This window comes from Macaca thibetana, chromosome 1 (genome assembly GCF_024542745.1).
Source record: "Macaca thibetana thibetana isolate TM-01 chromosome 1, ASM2454274v1, whole genome shotgun sequence".
NCBI lineage: Eukaryota > Metazoa > Chordata > Mammalia > Primates > Cercopithecidae > Macaca > Macaca thibetana.
Window position 1 is genome coordinate 58011492 of NC_065578.1, and position 21104 is coordinate 58032595.

Here is a 21104-nt window from a genome sequence, read left to right on the forward strand (position 1 = left end):
CTGAGTCTGTATTTCCAGATAACAAGCAAGGCACTAGGAACTGGTGTTTTGTGGAGTTCTCTATTGGTAAAGGATAAGTATATGAGATGTCAGCCTTCCAACCTCCACTCCTTCCCTTAGTTTCTGAAGGAAATTAACGGAGTTTTCCAGTTGATTTTTAAATAAGCAATTTCAAGACCACCTCTGTCTACTTGTTGGGAATGGACAAGATGGTTTTGGCAATTCATCATAATTAGGTAAATGACTTAATTTTCAGAGACTCAGATAACAGAAGGTAATTTAGGAAGTAATTGACTTTGGAATGTTGTGTATTCATGTACTTTATGGGTGTGCCCGTATCTATATGTGTAGGTATATATGTCAATAAATGTGTGGTGCATGTGTGTGTGTGTATTCTTCAGGAAGACTTAGAGTAGTAGTGGACTTAGATGACTTGGTTCCTTTTATACCTGCTATTTGTCTATAAATGAAGTTTAAATAAAGTTTAGTTTGTATACTAAAACTCAGAACACCTACATCATATGATGATATAGGGTAGTAGTTAAGATATATGAAGCTGAAGCTGGGCCAGGGTTTGAATCTTTTCTTTTGTTTGTTTGTTTGAATCTTGGCTCTGTCACTTACCAGCTGCTATGACTTGGACAGGTCACTTAACCTCTCTGGGCATCAATTTTTTCATTTCTAGAAGTAGGGATGATAACAGTTCTCACCTCTTGAGGTTCTTCTATGCCAGGGAGGCTTTTGAGGCAGGAACTATGTCTATACACTTCTCTGCACTCAGCCAGAATGAAGTTTGGAAAAAACAGGCTTTGGACTTAGATAATGCCTCGATTCTGATTCCAGCACTCCCATATTGGCTGTCTGACCTTACAGAAACTATATACCTTTTCTGGACCTCAGATTCCTCATTTACACAATCAAGGCTCCTGATTTCTACCTAAAATGACTGCAATACCACGAGATGAGACACATGAGACCCGGTGCAGCAGTAACACACAGGAGGGATCCAGCGAAGGTTGGTTCTTTTTCCCCTTATTCCCATCCTAGGGTCTTACATTTAGTAATTGGTGACTGAGTTCTTGTTTGATATGTAAAATACATTCTTTTCTCTCATATTCCATTTTTTTCCTCCTTTCCACTCTTTTTCCTTCTCCCTTTTCATGACACTTCCCTTTCTTTTCCCTTTTTGGTCAGTTTCTATCTACTGTGATTGAGGTCCTCTGTCCAGGTCACCATCCATTGTCTCCTGGATTGTGGCAGCAGCTTTCAGACTTGTCTGCTTGCCTCCGTCTGTCCCTGTTGTTTCATTCTCCATGCAGGGCAGTCCTTCTGTAACCAGAACCAGACCTTGCTGCTCCTCTGTGCCACTCCCTCCAGTGGCTTCTCATCACCATGGCCCGTAAGACTCTGTCTGACCTGTCTTCTGGCACTCTCTGACCTCCCTCTTAGCTCAGTTTGCTCCAGCCTCAAAGGCCTTCTGGCTGTTACTGGAACTTTCCAAACACATTCTTGGTTTGGGTCTTTTATAAATACATATATATGTATATATACACACACACACATATATATACACACACACATATATACACACACACACACACATAGTTCTCTCTTCCTCCAGATATCTGTAGGCTTCATCCTCTCACTTCCTTAGGCCTCCACCCACATGGCACCATATCAGAAAGGCCTTCCCTGATGACTTAATATTTAAAAAAAAAAAACCCAAGCACTCCCAGTCCTCCATTTTACTTTTCCTCTTTTCACTTATCAATGACATATTAGACACTTATTCATTTACTTATTTATTTTCTCTCTCCCCTGAGTAGCATGTGACCTCTGCAGGAGCAGACTTGGTTTTGTTTTCTGCTGTGTCCCCAGCACCTGGAGCACAGTAAGTGCTCAATAAATATTTGCTGGATTTTATGAATGTGTGCGTCCCCTTTATGAAATGGGAAGGAAGAACCTGCACTGACGCTCCAGGTGATTTGGGGCCTGAATGGGTCACTGATCAACTTTTGTCTTAACCAAACCAGGGCGATGAGGAGAATTAGGTGGCTGCTCAGGTGCCCTTCACACACGTACCTTTGGGTCCAACGCTGTCTCGTCTGCGGTGATGGCATGCCTGGCTTTCATGCTTGTGCTTTGTACCATAGTTGTGATGTTGTCTAGAATTCCCATGGCAGCTTTACAATATGATTACTTTTGCTCATATAGATAGATATTGATTACAGGTAAAGATGACTCAAGGTTTAAATTTAGCCCCACCACAACAAATTGAAAGTCAGAGGTGTGCTACCTAATTGCTCCCAGACAATAAAACAAAAGCACAATGTCTGCCAGCACTGAATCACTCTTCTCCACCCTTTTCTCCCTTCTCTTCATGCTCTCTGTCTTAATTTTGTTCACGTCATAAACCGTGGTAGCTTAGAAAAGTGAAAAATAACATCCAGAGTCAACAGTTCCAGTCCTGACACCACAACTTGTTCAACTCAAGCATGTTACCCCACCTCCCTGAGCTTCAGTTTTCTCTTTTGTAAAATAGACCTACTTGAAAACAGGTGCTCAATAACATGTGTTGAATGAAAGATGCCTAAGCGAGACAGCATGGGTAGAATGTCTAGCCCAGGGTGAGCACTCAATAGATGCTAGTCACCTGCCATGCTAACTGATGCATCTGACTGTGCTGTCTTCATGAACTTTCTTTGGCTTTGGTCAACCATTAGGATAGGCAACCGAGCTGAAAACAGAGGATGGCTCATGACAAGGCCTTTCATAATCAGTCCCTCACAAGGGCTTTTATGGAGGCCCTACTATGTGCACAGCAAGGTGGAAGATTCGGGGGTGGGTGGGGCATCAAGCCTGTGAGAGGCGTTGTTTCTGCTGCTATTGGTGTCCTGTGGCTGCTGTAACAAATGACCACAAGCTTTGTAGCTTAAAGCAACCGAAATGTATTCTCTCTCAGTTCTAGAGGGCAAAGCATTTGAAATCAAAGTGTTGGCAGGGCCACGCTCCCTCCAAGGGCCGTAAGGAAGAATCCACTCTCTGCCTTTTGCAGCTTCTGGTGACTCCTGCTGTTGCTTGGCTTGTGGAAGCACAGCTCCCTTCTGTGCCTCAGTCTTCACATGGTCTTCCTTCTTGTGTGTCTCTGTGTCTCACATCTCCCTCTCTTTTCTCTAATAAGGAAACCAGTCATTAGATTTAGGGTCTGCCCTAAATTCAAAATGTTTTCATCTTGAGATCCTTAACTTGATTACATCTGCAAGGACCCTATTTCTAAATAAGTTCACATTCATAAGTGTTGGGGCTTAGGGTTTAGACATCTTTTGTTGGGGGCACAATTTAACCCACCTACAGTGGCCTCCAGGAATTTCAGATTAGGGAAAGGAAGAGCACACACAGATGAACAACCAGAGTTTCAAGTAGAGTTTGTAAGACAAATCTTATTTGAAGGTGGTTAGTGGGGGGCTGATCCATTAATTTTTTGATCTAGAAACGTTCACTGAGCCCCTGCTATGCTGGGTGCTGGAGATAGAAATGAGGAAGCACAATCTCTGCCTTCAAGGAGTTCACAGACTGCTTCAGTAGACAGAGAAACGGGCATTTATAGTTGAGCGTGGTAAGGGCTGTGGTAGAAGGAGACCCCTGATGCTATGGGCATTAGCAGGTCTGAGTTACAATCCTCAGGGCTGGTGTTCAGAGAGGGCTTTCTACAGGAAGTGTTGTCCCTTCCAAGGCCTAAAGGTTGAGGGAGTAGGAGGCCAAAGCGGGAATGGTTCTAGGAAGAAGGAGTGGAGGAAAGACAGGCTGGCCTCTATAGGTTCTGTACTACGTAGCGGGCTGGAGAGGCGCACAAGGGATCGGATTGAATGGGATGCTGAAAACCACAGAAAGCTATGGAGAGCCCAGAAAGACTCTAGGGAGGGGAGTGACATGACTAGATCTGTATGTTAAAAATAAAAATTGGAGAAGGTCTTTTGAGAAAAGTGATTTTCTAGTAGAATTTTATTTTATGCTTTTTTTTTTTTTTAAAAAAGAAGCATAACATAATACAGATATACATACAAGTTATAAGAGTGCATTTTGATGAATGATTACAAAGTGAAGAGCCCTGTGTATATACTGCTTAGGTTTTCCAGATGTATAGGTTGTCAGAGTAGAAGCAGAGGAGAGATGGCCTAATCATTTGAAATTTCTCTTCTTCATCCTGTGGAGAAATGGCTTTCATAACAAAAAGAATCTGGGATCTAGGGTAGAAAGGCTGAGTTTTGAGCTCTGTATCTGGCATTTCCTTTTTGTGTGATCTCAGGCAAATGGCTACACTTTCCTTATCCTCAGTTTCACTATTGAGAGTGGACTAGCTATGTCTTCTTCACTAAGATGGCGTGCAGGTAAAATAGGACAAAGCTGGTAAAAAGCTCTCTGCATTATGCAAAATAGTTGACCATATAATTCTCAAATTCCAATCTGTCTCAGATATGAACAGCTTCACTTTATCTTCTTCCTTCTTTATGTGACATTTTGACAGATGAATGAGGAGGGAAGGAGGGGAGGGAGTTTCTGTTTTTCTAATGCTTTTTTTTTTTGCTTTTATTTTCCATTTCAAAATGCTAGCCACATCTGGAGTGGCTCTCCTATACCCTTCTCTGTCCCTACTCTTCCTGCTCATTGCTGGCCGTCTCACCCAACCAGGCCCAAAGAGGCAGGGGAAGGAGGGCAGGAATGAGGGCATGAAAAGAGCTTTGAGGTGAAAAGAAGTCCCCTTGTCTTCTTTGAGGGTCCCTGCTGTCCCCAGCTGTGCACTGGGCATTTGGGATGGAGATGGGGGGATGTAGATGGGAAACATGGCATTCACTTTCAGTGTGATGAGCCTCAAGTCTGTTGAGGCAAAATGAAAACAGCCTAATAACAGAGCAAGGCCAGCTAAGGTCAAAGTCTTAGTGTCAGAGGCAAATAGCCCCAAAGGAGGCTGGAAACGGGAGAGACCACTTCACTGGGTAAAACACCTATAGAAGGTGAGCTCAGTGCTAGGCTCTCCCTTCTGTCCTCTCATTTTTAATTCTTGGCCTTTTATGCAATAAATATCTTTAAGCACCTATAGCATATCAGACCATTATTTTATACACATTGTTTTATTTGATCTTCAGAATAACACCAAAAGCTAAGTATTATAATTACCATCTTTTGGAGGAAGGGGACCAAGATTTACAGACTTGTACAAGATCACACCACTGTTAAAAGAAGGAAATAGCTTTGAACCCACACCCATCCAGTCCCACAACTCCTGCTCTTTCCACTCTGCTATACCGTTCATTGAACGTGTGTGGAAGGGAGCCACGCACTTTATCGGGCTGCATCACATTGCATGCATTTTTAGTATATGTGTGCACATGCCGAGAGGCATGTGGGAATCCTGCTGGGTGAGTTGTAATGAGGGCGTTTTGAGTGGCTAGATGCATTTTTGCTGGTGAGTCCTGGCTCAAGGAGAGCACGAAAGGAAACATACAAACCCACTGTGTGGGAGGCTAGTCACACGGTGTGAGGGCTGGTCCTTGAACAAACTATTGGGAAATGGGTCTATTAAGCTCTGGTGAAACTTTATTTTGCTGGGGGACCCCTAGGTTTTTCCATGACTATTTGATTTCCAAAGTATAATTCATTCCCCATTATTTAAAAAAAAAAAGCAATATTTGTTTAGCACCCCCTGTGTGCCAGGCATGGTGCTTGGTGCTTTACAATATGTGACATCATTTAATTCTCACAAACCCTTGCCCATTAGTGCCACTGTTCAGCCCAGGAGACAGATTCAGGAAGGTCAGGCGATTTGCTCAAGATCGTTCAGCTGGTGTGGAGCAGTGCTGGGGTTCCTGCCCTGTGCTGTCCAACAGCAGGCCACACTAGCATTTTAAAGTTATTGGTGGGACATTCTGTCTTTTAATGTAGTTGTAAATTATCTCTAATTCATGAAATAGGATGACAGCATACTGATCCTGCCTCTCCTCTTTTAGAAAAAGAGAGGCATTATCTTTTCATTCCTGAGTAACTAAGATTCTTTGCCCCAGAGATAAAAATCTCCATTCCAGGTCACTCGTGTGTCATTGTCTGGAGGGTACAATTGCTACTCTTGCTCTCGCTTGGCCCTTTTTCTTCTTCTTTTCCTAAGGTACCTGGCCTCTTTCAAGACATCTTTCACTCCCCCATACCCATCACTATAGTATGAGGCTGCTGAGGTGGCACCAGCCACGATAAGGAAGGCAGGGGCCTGTGGCCTGGATGAGCCTGTAGTCAGACAGACCTGGTGTGTATGGAGTCTAGAGGGCCCTCTGAGGTTTGAGATAGACCTAATAGTCTCCCAAAGACCCCTGGTCCCTGTGCCATCATAGAAGGGAAAAGATGTCCTCAGTGTCACTGGAGAACGTTTGGCCTCGGAGATAAGTATTTGGGCCACCAGCCCCCTTTAAGAATAGATAGCAATTATGAGTGTCTGGATGGACTTCATTTTTTGCACTGGGCAGATGGATTAACCAAACCTTCCAGAAGCAGAATGAATAACAAAGAAGAGAGTCTTTGCAAGTCTAGGTCTTGTCCTTTCACATCTCTTTTAAGGCGTGTGAAAGCAGCGAGCAGTGGGGAGGGAGACGGGTGGAATGGACATTTGTGAACGAGGAGAAATCCTGAGATGCTTGGTTGTGTGACCTGGGGTTGGGAAGCCACTCCACTTCACATCTGAGTCTCAATGTTCTCTCCTGCCATTTGGCAAAGGGAGTGCTTCCCCTCCCCTTCCCCTGCCCCAGACGGCTGCTGTGAGAATGAGACGAGAATATGTTTAGGGTTTTGGAGTGGGGTCCGAACTCAGAGAAGGTGCTTAGGCCAAAGTTAAGAGGCCTGGGGTATACTCCAGACTCTGTCCTGAACTCTGTATCTCTTCTTTCCGGGGCTCCCTTTCTATAAAATGGGGGAATTAGGGTAACTTTTTTTTTTTTTTCTCTCAATGATCACTTTTGATTCTAAATGCCATGATGCCATGACTGTTTTCTCAGTAAGGATTAGATGCAACTTTTAGGAGATAAATGGACCATTTAATAGTTACCTGTTCAGTCATTCAACAAATATTTAATGAGGGCTTACTACATGTCAGCCACAGTGCTAGGTAATGGATAGAGTAACAAAACAGACGTAGCCCCTGCCCTCATGGAACTTCTAGTCTAGTATAAATAAGACTGTTTGGAAGAACTTCCTCATCTCAGATAGTTGAAGAAGTTCCAGGGCTCCAAGGGGAATGTCGCTAGTTAAAAGAACAATGTCAGGCATGTAATAGGTGCTCAAATATTTGTTAAATGAATAAATCAATACAAGCACCTGAAGGAAGCTCTTGCAGTGACCCTAGAGTTGGGAGCAGTTCTTTGGAGTCCAGAAAGACTGTGGGAGCTCTGGGAAAGGGTGTATGTAATTGCCAAATAGTTTGTTTGTTGAGACACCTGTGGATGGGAGGATCTGCCCCTACCTGCCTGGTTCTCAAGGTGGCCACTTACTGGGAACAACGATGGCTTCATTTGCCGGGTCTTTTCCCCAGAGGTGGAGCCCATGCAGATGCTGGAACCCAAGTGGGGAAGGGAAAAGTGGCCAGGGAAAAATGCCAGTGTTGGTATGACATTTGGGCCAAGCCCAGAGGACCCTTAGAGATTGTGGGGTCTCATCTGTATCCTGTGAGAGGGGTAACTGAGGCCCAGATGGGATATGAGGCCACAAATGAGTCGGCTCCAAGCCATGACAGGAGGCTGGATGGGGAGGTGAAAAGAACCTGGGCTTAGGAGTTGGAGAGTACTTGGGTTTGAAGGCTGTGGATCCTTGGATAAATCACTTAATCTCTCTGAATCAGCTTTCTCATCTGTTGAAGAGAGATCACAGTGGTGGCATCTGGAAGATGTCATGAGGTATAATGTGCCTTGGGTACCTAAAATCAGAACCCAGGGCTAACTACAGACCTGATAATTGGTATTTATAATTGTTACATTATTAGGACCCAGGTCATATTTCTGTGCAATATTGAAAGATAGCGATAAGAACAATTTCGAACAGAACTTACAAGTTTGTATAATCTTCATTATAAATGAAATAGCGAAACAATGCTGGGTAGATTTAGAGAGGCTTAACTCATTCATTAACCAGCTTAGATAGGCATTTTTCCCCCTTCTTTGGGATTGGTTTTCTCTTCTGTTAAATGGGGATAATTTTTATGCTTAACCTCTTCTCATCCATCTATTAAACATATATTGGATGCCTATTAGGAGTCATAATATGCTTAGTGCTGAGGACACAGGAAGAGGACATAATTCCTGACCCTAAGGAGCTCATTACCTAGTGGGACACTATTAAACAGATACTTAGAACAGAGAATAGTATGTATAGAGCATGGTATGTAGCAGGGGCCTATTCCTGTCTGAGTGGACAAGGAGGCTTCCTAGAGGAAGTAACATTTAAAACTGAGGGCAGAAGGATGAATAGGATTTAACCAAGTAAAAGTAAGAAAGGAAGTGGGGAGCTGGAAAGGGCATTCCAGGAAGAAGAAACTGCATGTGCAAAGGCCAGGAGGTCAGAGGGCACAGTGGACCTGACGATGTGGCTAGCTGAGCATGTCTGTGCAGTGTCAACTTTGTTGTGAACACAGTGGGAAGTTACTGGGAGACTTTAAGCAAGGGAGTTGAAGTATGATCACATTTGCATTTTAGAAAGAACACTCAGGGTTATATGCACTTGAGTGAAGTTTTATTATGGAGAGCAGTTGGAACAAGTCGATTCTTTTCTCCTCCTCCATCATCCTCCTCTTTTCCCTGTCCACATAAAATGGCTCACATAAGATAAAATAACCCACACAAGCATGCCTTGTGTAATGTCTGCCACATAGTAGGTGTCCAATTATCGTATAATTCCCCCCTTTTTAAATGTAGTTCCTGAAAGAGAAATCCCCTGGCATGAAGCACAAGTTGGGGCAAAAACAGTGAGGGTGTGGCTGTTTGTATTTTCTGGCTGGTGTTTGGGTATAGCTGACAGGATTTAGGTCAGAGGAAGTTCCCCAGACAGTTCAGCCTCAACCAGTCATCTGAGGTTTCAGGGAGGGCAGGTGAAGGTCCTAATATCCCCCCATTTCAGGAGGCCACCCCTCCCCAGGATCCTGGTCTTGAAAATGTACCAGACATGGGCCATTGAGTTAATTGTCTGGGTCGGCTTCCTCATCTGTAAAATGGGTATAAGGTTACCTGTATTGTCAGCCACATGGGGTGGTTGTAAGAAACAGAAAAGTGTGACCCACCACAAAATAGTATGATTACATTCATTAATGGCTACCCTGGACCGGGCCTTGTTCTGCGAAGTAGATATTATCAATTATCCCTATTTTACAGATAGCGAAACCAAGGATCAGAGAGATCATGTGAATCACCCACAGGCACAGAATAAGTGGCTGTAGCCGGAGCGCTGGCATTTTAACCACAACACTGTGACACCGTGACTTGTTCTCCCTTGAAAACCACCTCCTGCTCCCTGAGCTCTTAGCATGATGCAGGTACTCCAGAAATTAGTGTAGAAAGATGGAAGAAGGAAGGAAAGGGGCAGTGTTTGAAGTCTGAGAAAGTCTTTCCAGATGCCTCCCTACTCCTTACCCCACCAACTTAGGGTCTTCTCTCAGATGCACTCTGGGAAATGGCTCATGGCATCTTAAAATGACCTGTTACCTGTCCGACTCCTCACCAGATGGGGACACCTGGGGTCAGGGACTGTGTCTGGTTTGCTTTGGTATCCCCAGAGTCTAGTACAATGGCTGGCACTCAAATATTTATGAATAAATTCCTTCTGTCACTGTCTGAATTTTCTGCCCATGCTGTCCTCTTGGCCAAGAGGTCTAAAAGCAAAGGAGCTGGGACTTCTGGAAAGTCTTCCAAGGTCAGTGGGTGCATGTGTGAAGGAGGCCCAGCAAGAAGTCAGTGTGTCGCCCTGGGGCAAGCCTGCAGGATGGACCCAGAGGGCTGGGGTGGCCGGCTTCATCCACCTCATTTTCCCCAGGGGACCCAGTGCTCACCGGCTGCACACAGACTCCATGTGTTGTGTTGCGTGAGGATCCCTAAGGATTTGCTGAGTGGCCCTAGGTGCTCAAGCCACTGTACCTGCAGGGTGGCTTGAGCTGGGCCCACCTGACTGATTGGCTGGTCAACAGGTGGCCTAAGAACGAGAACTAGCCTCCAGCACATTGAGCAACCGGCTTCCTTCCTCGCCCCCGGTCAGGAGCTGGGCCAGGGAAAGTGAAGAAACCTGTTTGGGGCCTCAGCAGGGTGGGCGTGGATGGGGCCCTGCCGGGAAAAGAGGCACCTGGACCAGTTTCCTTTGCTACCGGACCGGATGCAGAGCCGGGACTCAGGTGGAGGCAGGAGAAATACGTACCCTGGGTGCACCTGTAAGTCCTCCAGGACTACATTGGTTTTGGCTATGACATGACCAGGGGCTCTGGGTCGGTGGTCACCGAACGTGGGGCTTCTGGCTGCTAAATCAGGAGAGTGAGCTGGCCGGGCGGCGGCGAATGAGTTGACGGGTGGAACTGGAAGAGGCTTTGGCGATCCAGCGGGCAAACGAAGGACACCGCGGGAAGGGGTGGTACCCGGAAACGCAGCTGGGCAGTCGCGCCGCTCCCCTGCCCTCGCCAGCGCGCTTTCTCTTCCTGGCCCCTGCGCCTCCTCCGGGCCCCGCGGTGGGGTGAAAGGCGCTCAGGACAGACTTGTGTTTGAATCCAAGCTGTTCCACCCACACGCTTTTGTTCTTGGGCGAGTGACTTCTATCTGACCCAGAGTTTTCCCAGACGAAAGTGGGAAGACAGTGCCTACCCCAAAGCGTCGTGGGAATGAAAATCAATGAAGTGACATAGGAAAGGTGCCTAGCATGTAGCAGGTGTTCAGCAAAGCGGGGTTCCCTTTCCCTTTGTTTAGCCCCCAGATCTCACTCCTAGCCCTGAAGTCGCGCCCCAAAGGCAGCCCCAGGACGGCGGTGTCTGGGAGGCAGGAGGCCTGGCTTGGCAATAACTCATTTGAATAATTTGATCCTCAAATGGGATGGGGGCGAGTGGGTGGATTCTGAAGGCTGCCTTTGCAAGCGTTTCTGTGATCCTAGGAGGGAATTTCAATGCATTCTTCCATTCACATATTTATTTATCCACAGATTCCTATCAGGCGAAGGCCGCCTTTCCTGGCCTCCCCCACAGGCCCGCCAGCGATTCGTCCTTACAAGGCTAGCCTCCACGGGCTGCCCTCTGTGTAAATAAAGCCACAGACTTCCGCCTACAGGTCGCCGCGGGGGAGGCGGGAACTGGTGCTACCGCCGCTGCGCAGGCCTTGGGAGGCTCGGAACCGGCCACGCCCCAGCCCTCGCGCAGGGCCGGGGAGCCCCTGGGCCAAAAGGAGGACCAGGAGGGAGAAACCAAGGCTCAGACAGTCTGAGTGCCCACCCATGAGCACCCTTCTCCTCTGATTACTCAACACGTGGTAGGCCCTAGACAGACAGCAGCCTGAATCTTCCCAGAAACCCTGCAAGGAGATTCCTTCTTCCTATTTTATAGAAGGGAGGCTGAGACTCGGCACGTTTAAACGGCTTGACCAAGATCCCACAGGCAAAAAAAAAAGGTACAGCAAGATATTGTAACCCAATGCCTGGCTGCAAAACCCAGTCTTTCCCCATCCCACCTATCGTCACTGAGATTGTAAAACTCCTAACGGGGAAGAATCAAATACATGTACAACGAGTTACAGGTTAACAGACAGATGGGAGCGGAAAAGGACATTCCAGCACTTCCTTGGGCGTGTCACACAGGGCAACTTCAACCACAGGCGAATTTTCCTGGGTGACAGTTTTACTCCTTTTTGCATGAAAAAGTACAGATCCTTATTAAAACAATAATTGATTAGACTATAAAACTCTCAAAGTTATTTCGGATCAAAATTATTTGGGGCTGTTTCCACATCTTTTTTTCTCGATTGTGCAGAAATTCTTCACATCGTGTGCACAGATGGGCAAACTGAGACCCGGACGAGTACCATTGAGCGCGAGAGGCAGAGCGGGGGATGAGAGAAGACTGAGATTTCTGGGCTCCGGCTTGGGGTGTTTCCGCTGGGTGGGGGCGCCTGTTTGCGAATAGGTTTCCTCGGACAGCTACTGCTGATTTTTGTCGCTCAGCCAGCCAAGTGGGGGCAATTCTGAGTAATCGCAGGCAATCAGCGCGGCTGGGGTTAAAAGCGAAAGGAACTCGCGAGCGAGCGGCTGGGGAGGGCGGCGGGCACGGAGCCCAGACGCCGGCAAAGGCGGGGCGCCGCCGGGGTTCCCTCGGTGCGAGCGCGCGCGGCACTTCCTGCTCTTGCTCCTCCCCGCGGTCCTGCCGGCCGTTGTAAACTGGCGCTGCGGGCCACACCCCTGTTCCAGGCCCGCTAACCCACCCGCGGCCCCAGAGACCCAGCCTCAATCCCCAGTCCTCCAACAGTCCTCAATTCCTAGTCCGACCATAGGAACGCCAGCCAGATCTGCAGCTCAGCTCCCTGAATTTCAGGTTCCAGAGACCTGGCCTCCTTCTTCCATGTAGGGGACAGTCAGGTTCTCTGGCCTGGGTTTTCTCAAAGAATCCAGAGTTGAACTACCTTTCCACTCAGCAATCCCATTACTGGGTCTATACCCAAAGGAAAATAAATGGTTCTTCCAGAAAGACGCATGAATCCCTATGTTCATCAAAGCGCTATTCACAATAGCAAAAACTTGGAATCAACCCAGGTGCTTGTCAGTGGCGGATGGGAAAAAGAAAATATGGCACATATGCACCATGGAATACTATGCAGCCATAAAAAGAATGAAATCATGTCCTTTGCAGCAACATGGATGCAGCTGGAGGCCATTATCCTAAGTGAACTAATCAGGAAAAGAAAATCAAATACCACATATCCTCACTTATAAGAGGGAGCTAAACAATGAGTACACATAGACATAAAGGTGGACATGATAGACACTAAGGACAGCTAGAGTTAGTGGGAGAGACAGCAGAGCAAGGGCTGGAAAATTACCTCTTGGGTGCTATGCTCACCCTCTGAGTGACAAGCTTAATTATACTCAAAACCTTAGCATTAGGCAATATACCTTTGTAACAAACCTGCACATGTACCCCCAATTATAAAATGGAAGTTGGGACGGGTGCAGTGGCTCACTCTTGTAATCCCAGCGCTTTGGGAGGCAGAAGTGGGAGGATCGCTTGAGGCCAGGAGTTTGAGACCCATCTGGGCAATAAAGTGAGACCTCATTTCTACAAAAATTTAAAAATTAGCTAGGCATGGTGGCGTGCACCTGTGGTCCCAGCGATATCAGAGGCTAAGACAGAAGGATTGCTTAAGCCTAGGAAGTCCAGGCTGCAGTGAGCCATGTTCCTGCTACTGAACTCCAGCCTAGGCAACAGAGTGAGACACTGTTTCAAAATAAAGTAAAATAAAAGTTGAAAAAAATATATAAAACAAACAAAACAATGCACACTTGACATTTGCTGACTATATGGCCTTGGGAAAATTACTTAACCTCAGTCTCAGTTTCTGCATCTGTAAAATGTGAATTACTGACACTTACCTCATATAATTGTTGTGAGAAGTAAATGTGTGCCTATCTGTAAAGGCCTAGGACATTAAGAAAAAACTAATTAAATGCTATGTTTTGTTATTAGTGTTAGTTAGGGCTAGGTAGGAATCCTATTTAGGCCAATTAAGAACTGGATGACCAGGCAGGTGTACTTTCTTCAGTTTCCCCACCTGGAGAAAGGAGTTTATTACACTTTACATCACAGGGTGATGGTGAGGTCCCCATTATCCAGCAAGTCCACAAGTGCTGATGTTTGCAACTCTTACTATTTGCCAGCACTGTCTTAAGCATTTGACACTTATTAACTCATTTAGTTCTACAGTTACAGTATGAGAGAGGTATTAAGGGCATCCCATTTCACAAGTAGCAAATTGAGGAACAAAGAAGTTAAGTGACTTACCTAAGGTCACACAGCTACTAAGTAGGACTTGAATATACAAAATTTGGTTCCTTATTCCATATTCTTAATTCCTGCAGGATGTATCAGACAAAACGCTGGGAAATGGGAATGCAGCCAGGAATGATACTATACACAGCTGCCTCCTCAACAAAGGCGAGGGGTTCCTTTCTGAGCTTATTGGCATTCCTTATATATGATTAAGCATTGCAGGCATATGCTATATTTTATATAATAAGGTGGCTTGCACACCGTAGATATTCAAGATTGTTGGTTTCCCTCACTATATTTTTTTGGGGTCCAGTTACAAGTGCTTACATGGAATGTGGAAGGAGGTTAGGTTTTAAGTGATAGAGCAATTGGTGTCTAATAGATGCTTCACATGCCTGAGTTCCCTCCTCTATGTACTTAGTGATCTTCCAGCTAAATAGAATAAAATGGTACAGGCTTAAGGTTCAGCCTTTTAACAATAATAATAATTACTTCTGCCTTATTACTGAATTACTGTCTGCACTGTGGGGTTCCCAGAACTGAGGGTAAATTTACTGTACTTATCACTTAATCATTTCCAAAACAGCTTATGACTATGGCATCTTTAGTCAAAGGCCCAGAATTCTCCTCCTACCCTCTCTCTTTGGAGTCCCTGTGATAATTTTTGCTGTAAATGGCTAAAGCTATTAAATATAGAGCGTACATCTTCCTGCCATGTGAATGTAAGCTGTCATTACATTCATTGCTTAAATGTTATGATTATTTCAAACTTGGCTTTTGTATTTGAAGCCTTGAGTTAAATGTGGAAAGTAAGGGGGAAAATGTATAATGTTTAGAAATAAAAACGTGCAGTGGATAGGTTTCCAAAGTAATAAAAAGCCACTTTAAATTTTAAAAGATTTTAAATCTGTGTGGTTCCAGACAGCACACCTTAAATTCCCACCAAACATTGTGTCTCTATTCTGAGGGTCAGAACCGCCTTGAGGCAATTCAATGAACTCAACTGACAACAAAGAATTAAATCGTTAATTTCTCCTTGTAAAAGAGATAGCCTGTGGACAACACTCAACAGATGGTAGGTATTCACAAGGAAACTATTATAATTAGAGACGGGGATATGGAGAGAACAGTCAAAGACAGTATACTCAGCTGACATTTATTGAGCACCTACTATGTGGCAGTTGCTAGCGAATCCATTATTTCAAATAAACCTCACAATAAGCCTATGAGGAAAAGATCATATTATAGAAGAGGAAGCTGATACTCCAAGATGCTTGTTAACTTGCCCAGAAAGTGAGTGGCAAAGTTTGAGTTAGAAGAAGTTGGGTCTGACTTCAAGTTCAGTATCTGATTCACTGCACCTCTCTGCTTTTTCCCCCGTATGCCCAGATGTCAGTTATTTTAGAGCTGGAGGTGAGGATCAGAGGGGACTTTAAGATCACCTCACCCAGAATTTCTCTGCCTCTTTTATAATCCAAGTCACCCTAGATAAACACAAAAACCTTACATCCTCTTTTAATGAGTTTCAAATTCAAAATAAGCAAAATATCATGATTCAAAACGAATCAAAGCAAGGGGACGTTTTCAGTATTTTGTTTTGAAACAAAACAAATCTTTCCAGTGCTTTTGTTTCCTGCTCCATGCCTCCACCAACCTCACTGGAGAGCTGGTGATCCTTTGCCCCCCTCCCCCTAGTCATTGACTTCTGAGGAAGTTGAACCCAGAGGGGACTGACTGATTAGCTTGTGACACAGTCAACTCTTGAACTCAGGTCGTCCTGACTCCAGTGTGATATCTTTTCATACACACCCTGCTTACTTCTCAGCCTTGTCTCTTACTGAACCCCAGCTCACAGTCCACACTTTGGACTGACTTTATCACCTCCAGTTTCCAGAATGTGTCCTCCTCCTTCCTGGCCTTTGCTCAGGCTGTTCCTCTGCATGGAACACCCTCACTACCGCTCCTCCCCGCTTGTCTGGGGAGCCCCTGTTCACCAAGCTTCAGCTGAAATGCAGCTTCCCTTAGGAGCTTTTCTGGACTCCTGCCTATATCCAAATGAAGGGGACTGATTCCTTTTGCACACGTGCCCATGTACCCATGTAGAATTATCTTTTTTTTTTTTTTTTTTTTTTTTTTTTTTTTTTTTGAGACGGAGGCTTGCTCTGTCGCCCAGACTGGAGTGCAGTGGCAGGATCTCAGCTCACTGCAAGCTCCGCCTGCCGGGTTTACGCCATTCTCCTGCCTCAGCCTCCCGAGTAGCTGGGACTACATTAGCTGGGACTACAGGCGCCCGCCACCTCGCCCGGCTAGTTTTTTGTATTTTTTAGTAGAGACGGGGTTTCACCGTGTTAGCCAGGATGGTCTCGATCTCCTGACCTCGTGATCCGCCCGTCTCGGCCTCCCAAAGTGCTGGGATTACAGGCTTGAGCCACCGCGCCCGGCTAGAATTATCTTTTGGCATTTAATAACACTTTAATGTTGTTTACAAGTCTCTTCTTTTTTTTTTTTTTTTTTTTTTAATTTGAGACAGACTTTCTCTCTTGTCACCCAGGCTGGAGTGCAGTGGCTCGATTTCGGCTTACTGCAACCTCTGCCTCCCGGGTTCTAGCGATTCTCCTGCCTCACCCTCCCAAGTAGCTGGGATTACAGGCATGCGCCACCATTCCCGGCTAATTTTGTATTTTTAGTACAGAAGGGGTTTCACCATGTTGGCCTTGAACTCCTGACCCCAGATGATCCACCTGCCTTGGCCTCCCAAAATGCTGGGATTATCGGTATGAGCCACTGCGCCTGACCTAAGTCTCTTTTTTTTTTTTTTTTTTTTTTTTTTTTTTTTTTTTTTTTTTTTTTTGAGACGGAGTCTCGCGCTGTCACCCAGGCTGGAGTGCAGTGGCCGGATCTCAGCTCACTGCAAGCTCCGCCTCCCGGGTTCACGCCATTCTCCTGCCTCAGCCTCCCGAGTAGCTGGGACTACAGGCGTCCACCACCTCGCCTGGCTAGTTTTTTGTATTTTTTTTTTAGTAGAGACGGGGTTTCACCATGTTAACCAGGATGGTCTCGATCTCCTGGCCTCGTGATCCGCCCGTCTCGGCCTCCCAAAGTGCTGGGATTACAGGCTTGAGCCACCGCGCCCGGCCTCTTTTTCTTAATGATCTATGACCTCCTTCGATATCTAACTCTACTACTACCAAAATGATGGTGGTTGGGGTGGATCCACATCTTTGTATTCTTTTAAGAGTGCCTGGCATTTAGCAAGCGCTCTAAATGTTTATGAAACACACATACACACAATGTCATTGTCAGATTATTTTATTATAGTGGCCTTGAGTTTTTACTCAAGCTGGAGACTCTCATACAACTGTCGTCTGTTGAAGCAACAGGGAGCCACTGCAGGTTTTTGAGGTAGAGAGTTTCTTGATCCATAGGTAACATAAGAGACTTACCTATGGGATTAAAGCTGAAGATCTACTAGTTTCCAAGCCTTTGCAATCTTCCTCTGGAAAAGTTTTATTTCACAAATAAAAGGCTGAAGAAGAGAAGTGTTATTCTTTCATTTTTTGTTAATTCAAAAAATATATCAAGTGCCTGCCATCTCCCAGGTGCTATTTTGGGCACCATTTAGATAAGAGTGAACTGGGCAGACAAAATATCTCCTCTCATGGTGTTTGCATTCTCCCGGTGGAGAAAGACAATAAATAAGTAAATAATAACTCTATCAGTTCACATAGTTACACATATTATGAAGAAAGACATAAAAAGACAGAGTAGAGTATGGGCAGATCATTTTACATGCAAAGTCAAGAAAGGATCTTTGAGGAACTGGCATTTGGCAGAGCCCTGATGCAGTGAGGAGGGGAGCCAGGAGAGGGTCTGAAGCAAGTGTATTCCAAGCAGGTGAAACAGCAAGTACAAACGCCCTGAGGTGGGAACAAGCTGGGCATGTTAGAGGAACTACAAGATGACTCGAGTGACAGCATGGACAGTGGCTGAGGTAGGCCCTAGGTTGTTTCCCAGGGTGGTTGTTAAGGTCAGACCATAATTTGGTAGATGTGACCAGATCAGCCAATGCAGCTGGTTCTAAGCTTGACCCAGCTGTGAATGAATGAATGGATCATGGACTATCAGCCAGAAAATCAGGCTGAGTACCTTGATCAGATTTTTATTGCTTTTAGCAACAAAATGAAGGCTTATGGAACAAAATGTAAGAACAATGTGACCTTTTAAATGAATTTAAATAATCAAAACAGAACGAAGAGTGATTTGTTGAGTGTAAAACAGGTGGTATGTTGGTGTTTATTCCTTAAGAAGGAAACTGTCACATCCATCCCAAGGTTGTTTTCACTGAAATGTAAAAGTTACTTTCACTCTAATTTGGGGAATGGCATTAAGATGCCACTTGCAGAGGGTAGCTTCAGCTTGATCCTGCCTGAGGACCCTGGAGTGTGGGTTAAACCTCAGAATTGTCCCCGCCCAAGGCTGGAGAGCCACAGCACCTAACAGTCCACCCCAGAAGAGCTGCTGGCACTGGCCACTGAAGGCACATTGGAGCCCCCTACCCCCTAAACAATTAAAAGGAATCCCACTGAAATCTGAGTGGAACAGTGACATTGTCTGATTCTGATAGAATAAAGCAGAATAAAAGAGGATGATCTCAAAGTTCTTTTGCCTCACGATTTTCTTATTCATTATACCATAATGATTACAGGACCTAGGACAGGTGTAGGGATAGCCAGGAGCTCTAGGCCAGTAGGCACATCATTGCCACCTCTTGGCTTTGCTCTTACTCAGCTTTGAGGGTAGATTACCATGCAGCTTACTCCAAAAGGGCAGGGAAGCAACGTGAAGGCAGAATGACCTGAATTGAGATTCTGTCTTCATTTTCAGCTCCGTTGGGAAGCTGTGTGACCTTCAGCATGTTACTTAACCTCTCTGGGCCTCAGGTCTCCTGGAACACTCCATAGTTCCCAGGCCCAGACTTTTCCCATCATACTGCCTTGTCTTTCTGCAGTGTTTCTGAAACAGCAGAAATGAGAGCTTCTGTTTTTCAGGAACCAATTTGGTGGTACAGTGCATAATTGATATTCTTGCTTTGTAATCATTCGAGCCTTTACTTTGCTCTTTTATTTCTTATAATTATAGAGTTTTGATGTGGAAACTTGAAATTCATCTGCAGAGGAGCAATTTTACACTTTTCTTTAGAACTGGAGGGGAACTTTATAAAAGGGTAGGGGAAGGGAGAATAAGCCCAGGTTTATTTAAGATGCAGTTATGTTGGGGGTGGAGTTGACTTTGCCTTTTATTGGTAAAACAGAGTAGAGTGGCTAAGAGAGTTAGTTGTGTTTTCATATCAAAATTTGATGGTGGCATTAGTGGTGGATCTGAGAGTTATTAGAGGAAGGAAGGGCTCTTAGGGACAAGCCCACTCTCAGGTGGTTGGCAACCTTGCCCAAGTTTGGTTCTGAACAAATAAGTGAATAATGTTTTTGCACATCATATGATAAAGAGGAAAAGTTTGTGCTCATCTTAGGGCATGAGTTCTAGTTCCAGTTCTACCACTTGGGTATGTTCAGTACCATCTCCAAATTCCATTTCTTTGTCTCTAAGGTGGGCAGGGTTAGACTTGTTGAGCCTACTTCTTTAGATTTGTCTTAAGACTCAGATACTAATCAAATGTACCTGTATATTACATGTGGTAATTCATGGGGTCAATCTGGTAAAGTCATTCCAGACTCTGCATCTAATTCATAGGATCTCAGGAAAATTATATAGTTTTGCTAAAGCCTTTGTTTTTTAATCTGTAGATGGAGATAGCCCCCGCCTTGCCAAATTCATAAGGATGCAATAAGATAATGGATAAGAAAGAATCTTGTAAATTGTAAAGCACCAAAAAATTATTATTTTTTATGTTATTATTTTTTAATCATCCTTATCCTATTGGTCACTAGTATATTCCCTAGTCCCTGAGCAGAACTCATGGGTGGGCATATTCACTCCCTTCTCATTAGGGGGCTGCTGTGGCCAGAGCATGGGCTTCTGAGTCAGAGAGGCCTCTGCTCAAATCCCTGCTCTACCAGCTACTAGTTACTGTGTGACGCCGGTTGAGTCACTTAAACTGTTTGAGCACTATCTGAGAACTCAGAACAATAAGATCCACCTCAGAGGTGTTTGTAGTAAGACTCAAGTAGGAGAGCATGTGTGTGGTATCCAAAACAGCATCTGCTATGAGTTCAATCAGTACTAATTACTTCTCTTGACAACTCTCCTCTCCACTTGTATCTTTAAGGCTGCAGTCATTGGGGGTTGGTCTGTTTTACTCCTAAAATCACTTGTCACATGCTAAACTGAATCATGCTGAGTTGCATGAGTTCCTTTCTGCCTTAAGCTGTGAACTCCTTAAGGAAAGGATGTGTGGCTTGCAGTTCTAACCCCTGGTACTGAGTAGACATGCTGTTCTAGGCACAGGGCTAGGGGCTCACAGCCGGGAGGCAGTGAACCACAGGACAATGAACACAAACTCTGGGCTACCCAGATCTGGGTTTGAATTTCCTTATGGTAGGACCCTGGACAAATCGTCTAATAATATTGACACTCAGTTTCTTCATGTGACAAATAACCCAATAGAGATGCATGCATAGATGCATACATTTAGGGATTGTTGGGAAGAGCGGAGATAGTGCTTATAAAATGGCTAGCATGGTACCTGACGCATACTAGGTCTTAGTGAGCAACTGTTGACTGACTAAAGGCTCCGCCCCGTGTTCCATTTTATTGCTAATAGCATAGTCTTTTCCTGAACAGACGAAACTGGAAAGTATCCAGAGGAGTGAAATACCAAGTGGTGTGAGAAAGAGACATTTGCCCTTGCAAGGGAGAATGTTTTATCCCTGACATTATTCAGAATTACCTGCCCATGTGACAAGGAACAAAAAGACTGACTTTTATTAAATTTCTTATTTTTAAAAGTTTACTAGAGATAATGCATCCCCTTATATATAACCTGTAACCAGGTGGACTGCTCACTACCTCCCCATCCTTGGTTGACACTGGCTTACAGGTAGAGGCCAGGGGGTGGTAG

At 45.0% G+C, this 21104-nt stretch overlaps 2 protein-coding genes across 3 annotated transcripts in view; one reads left to right on the forward strand and one right to left on the reverse strand.

Moving 5' to 3' along the window:
* Positions 1 to 21104, reverse strand: part of MYSM1 (Myb like, SWIRM and MPN domains 1) — a 922196-nt gene that overhangs the window by 144024 nt on the left and 757068 nt on the right. The window lies entirely within an intron of this gene.
* Positions 1 to 21104, forward strand: part of LOC126962828 (uncharacterized) — a 117064-nt gene that overhangs the window by 18710 nt on the left and 77250 nt on the right. The window lies entirely within an intron of this gene.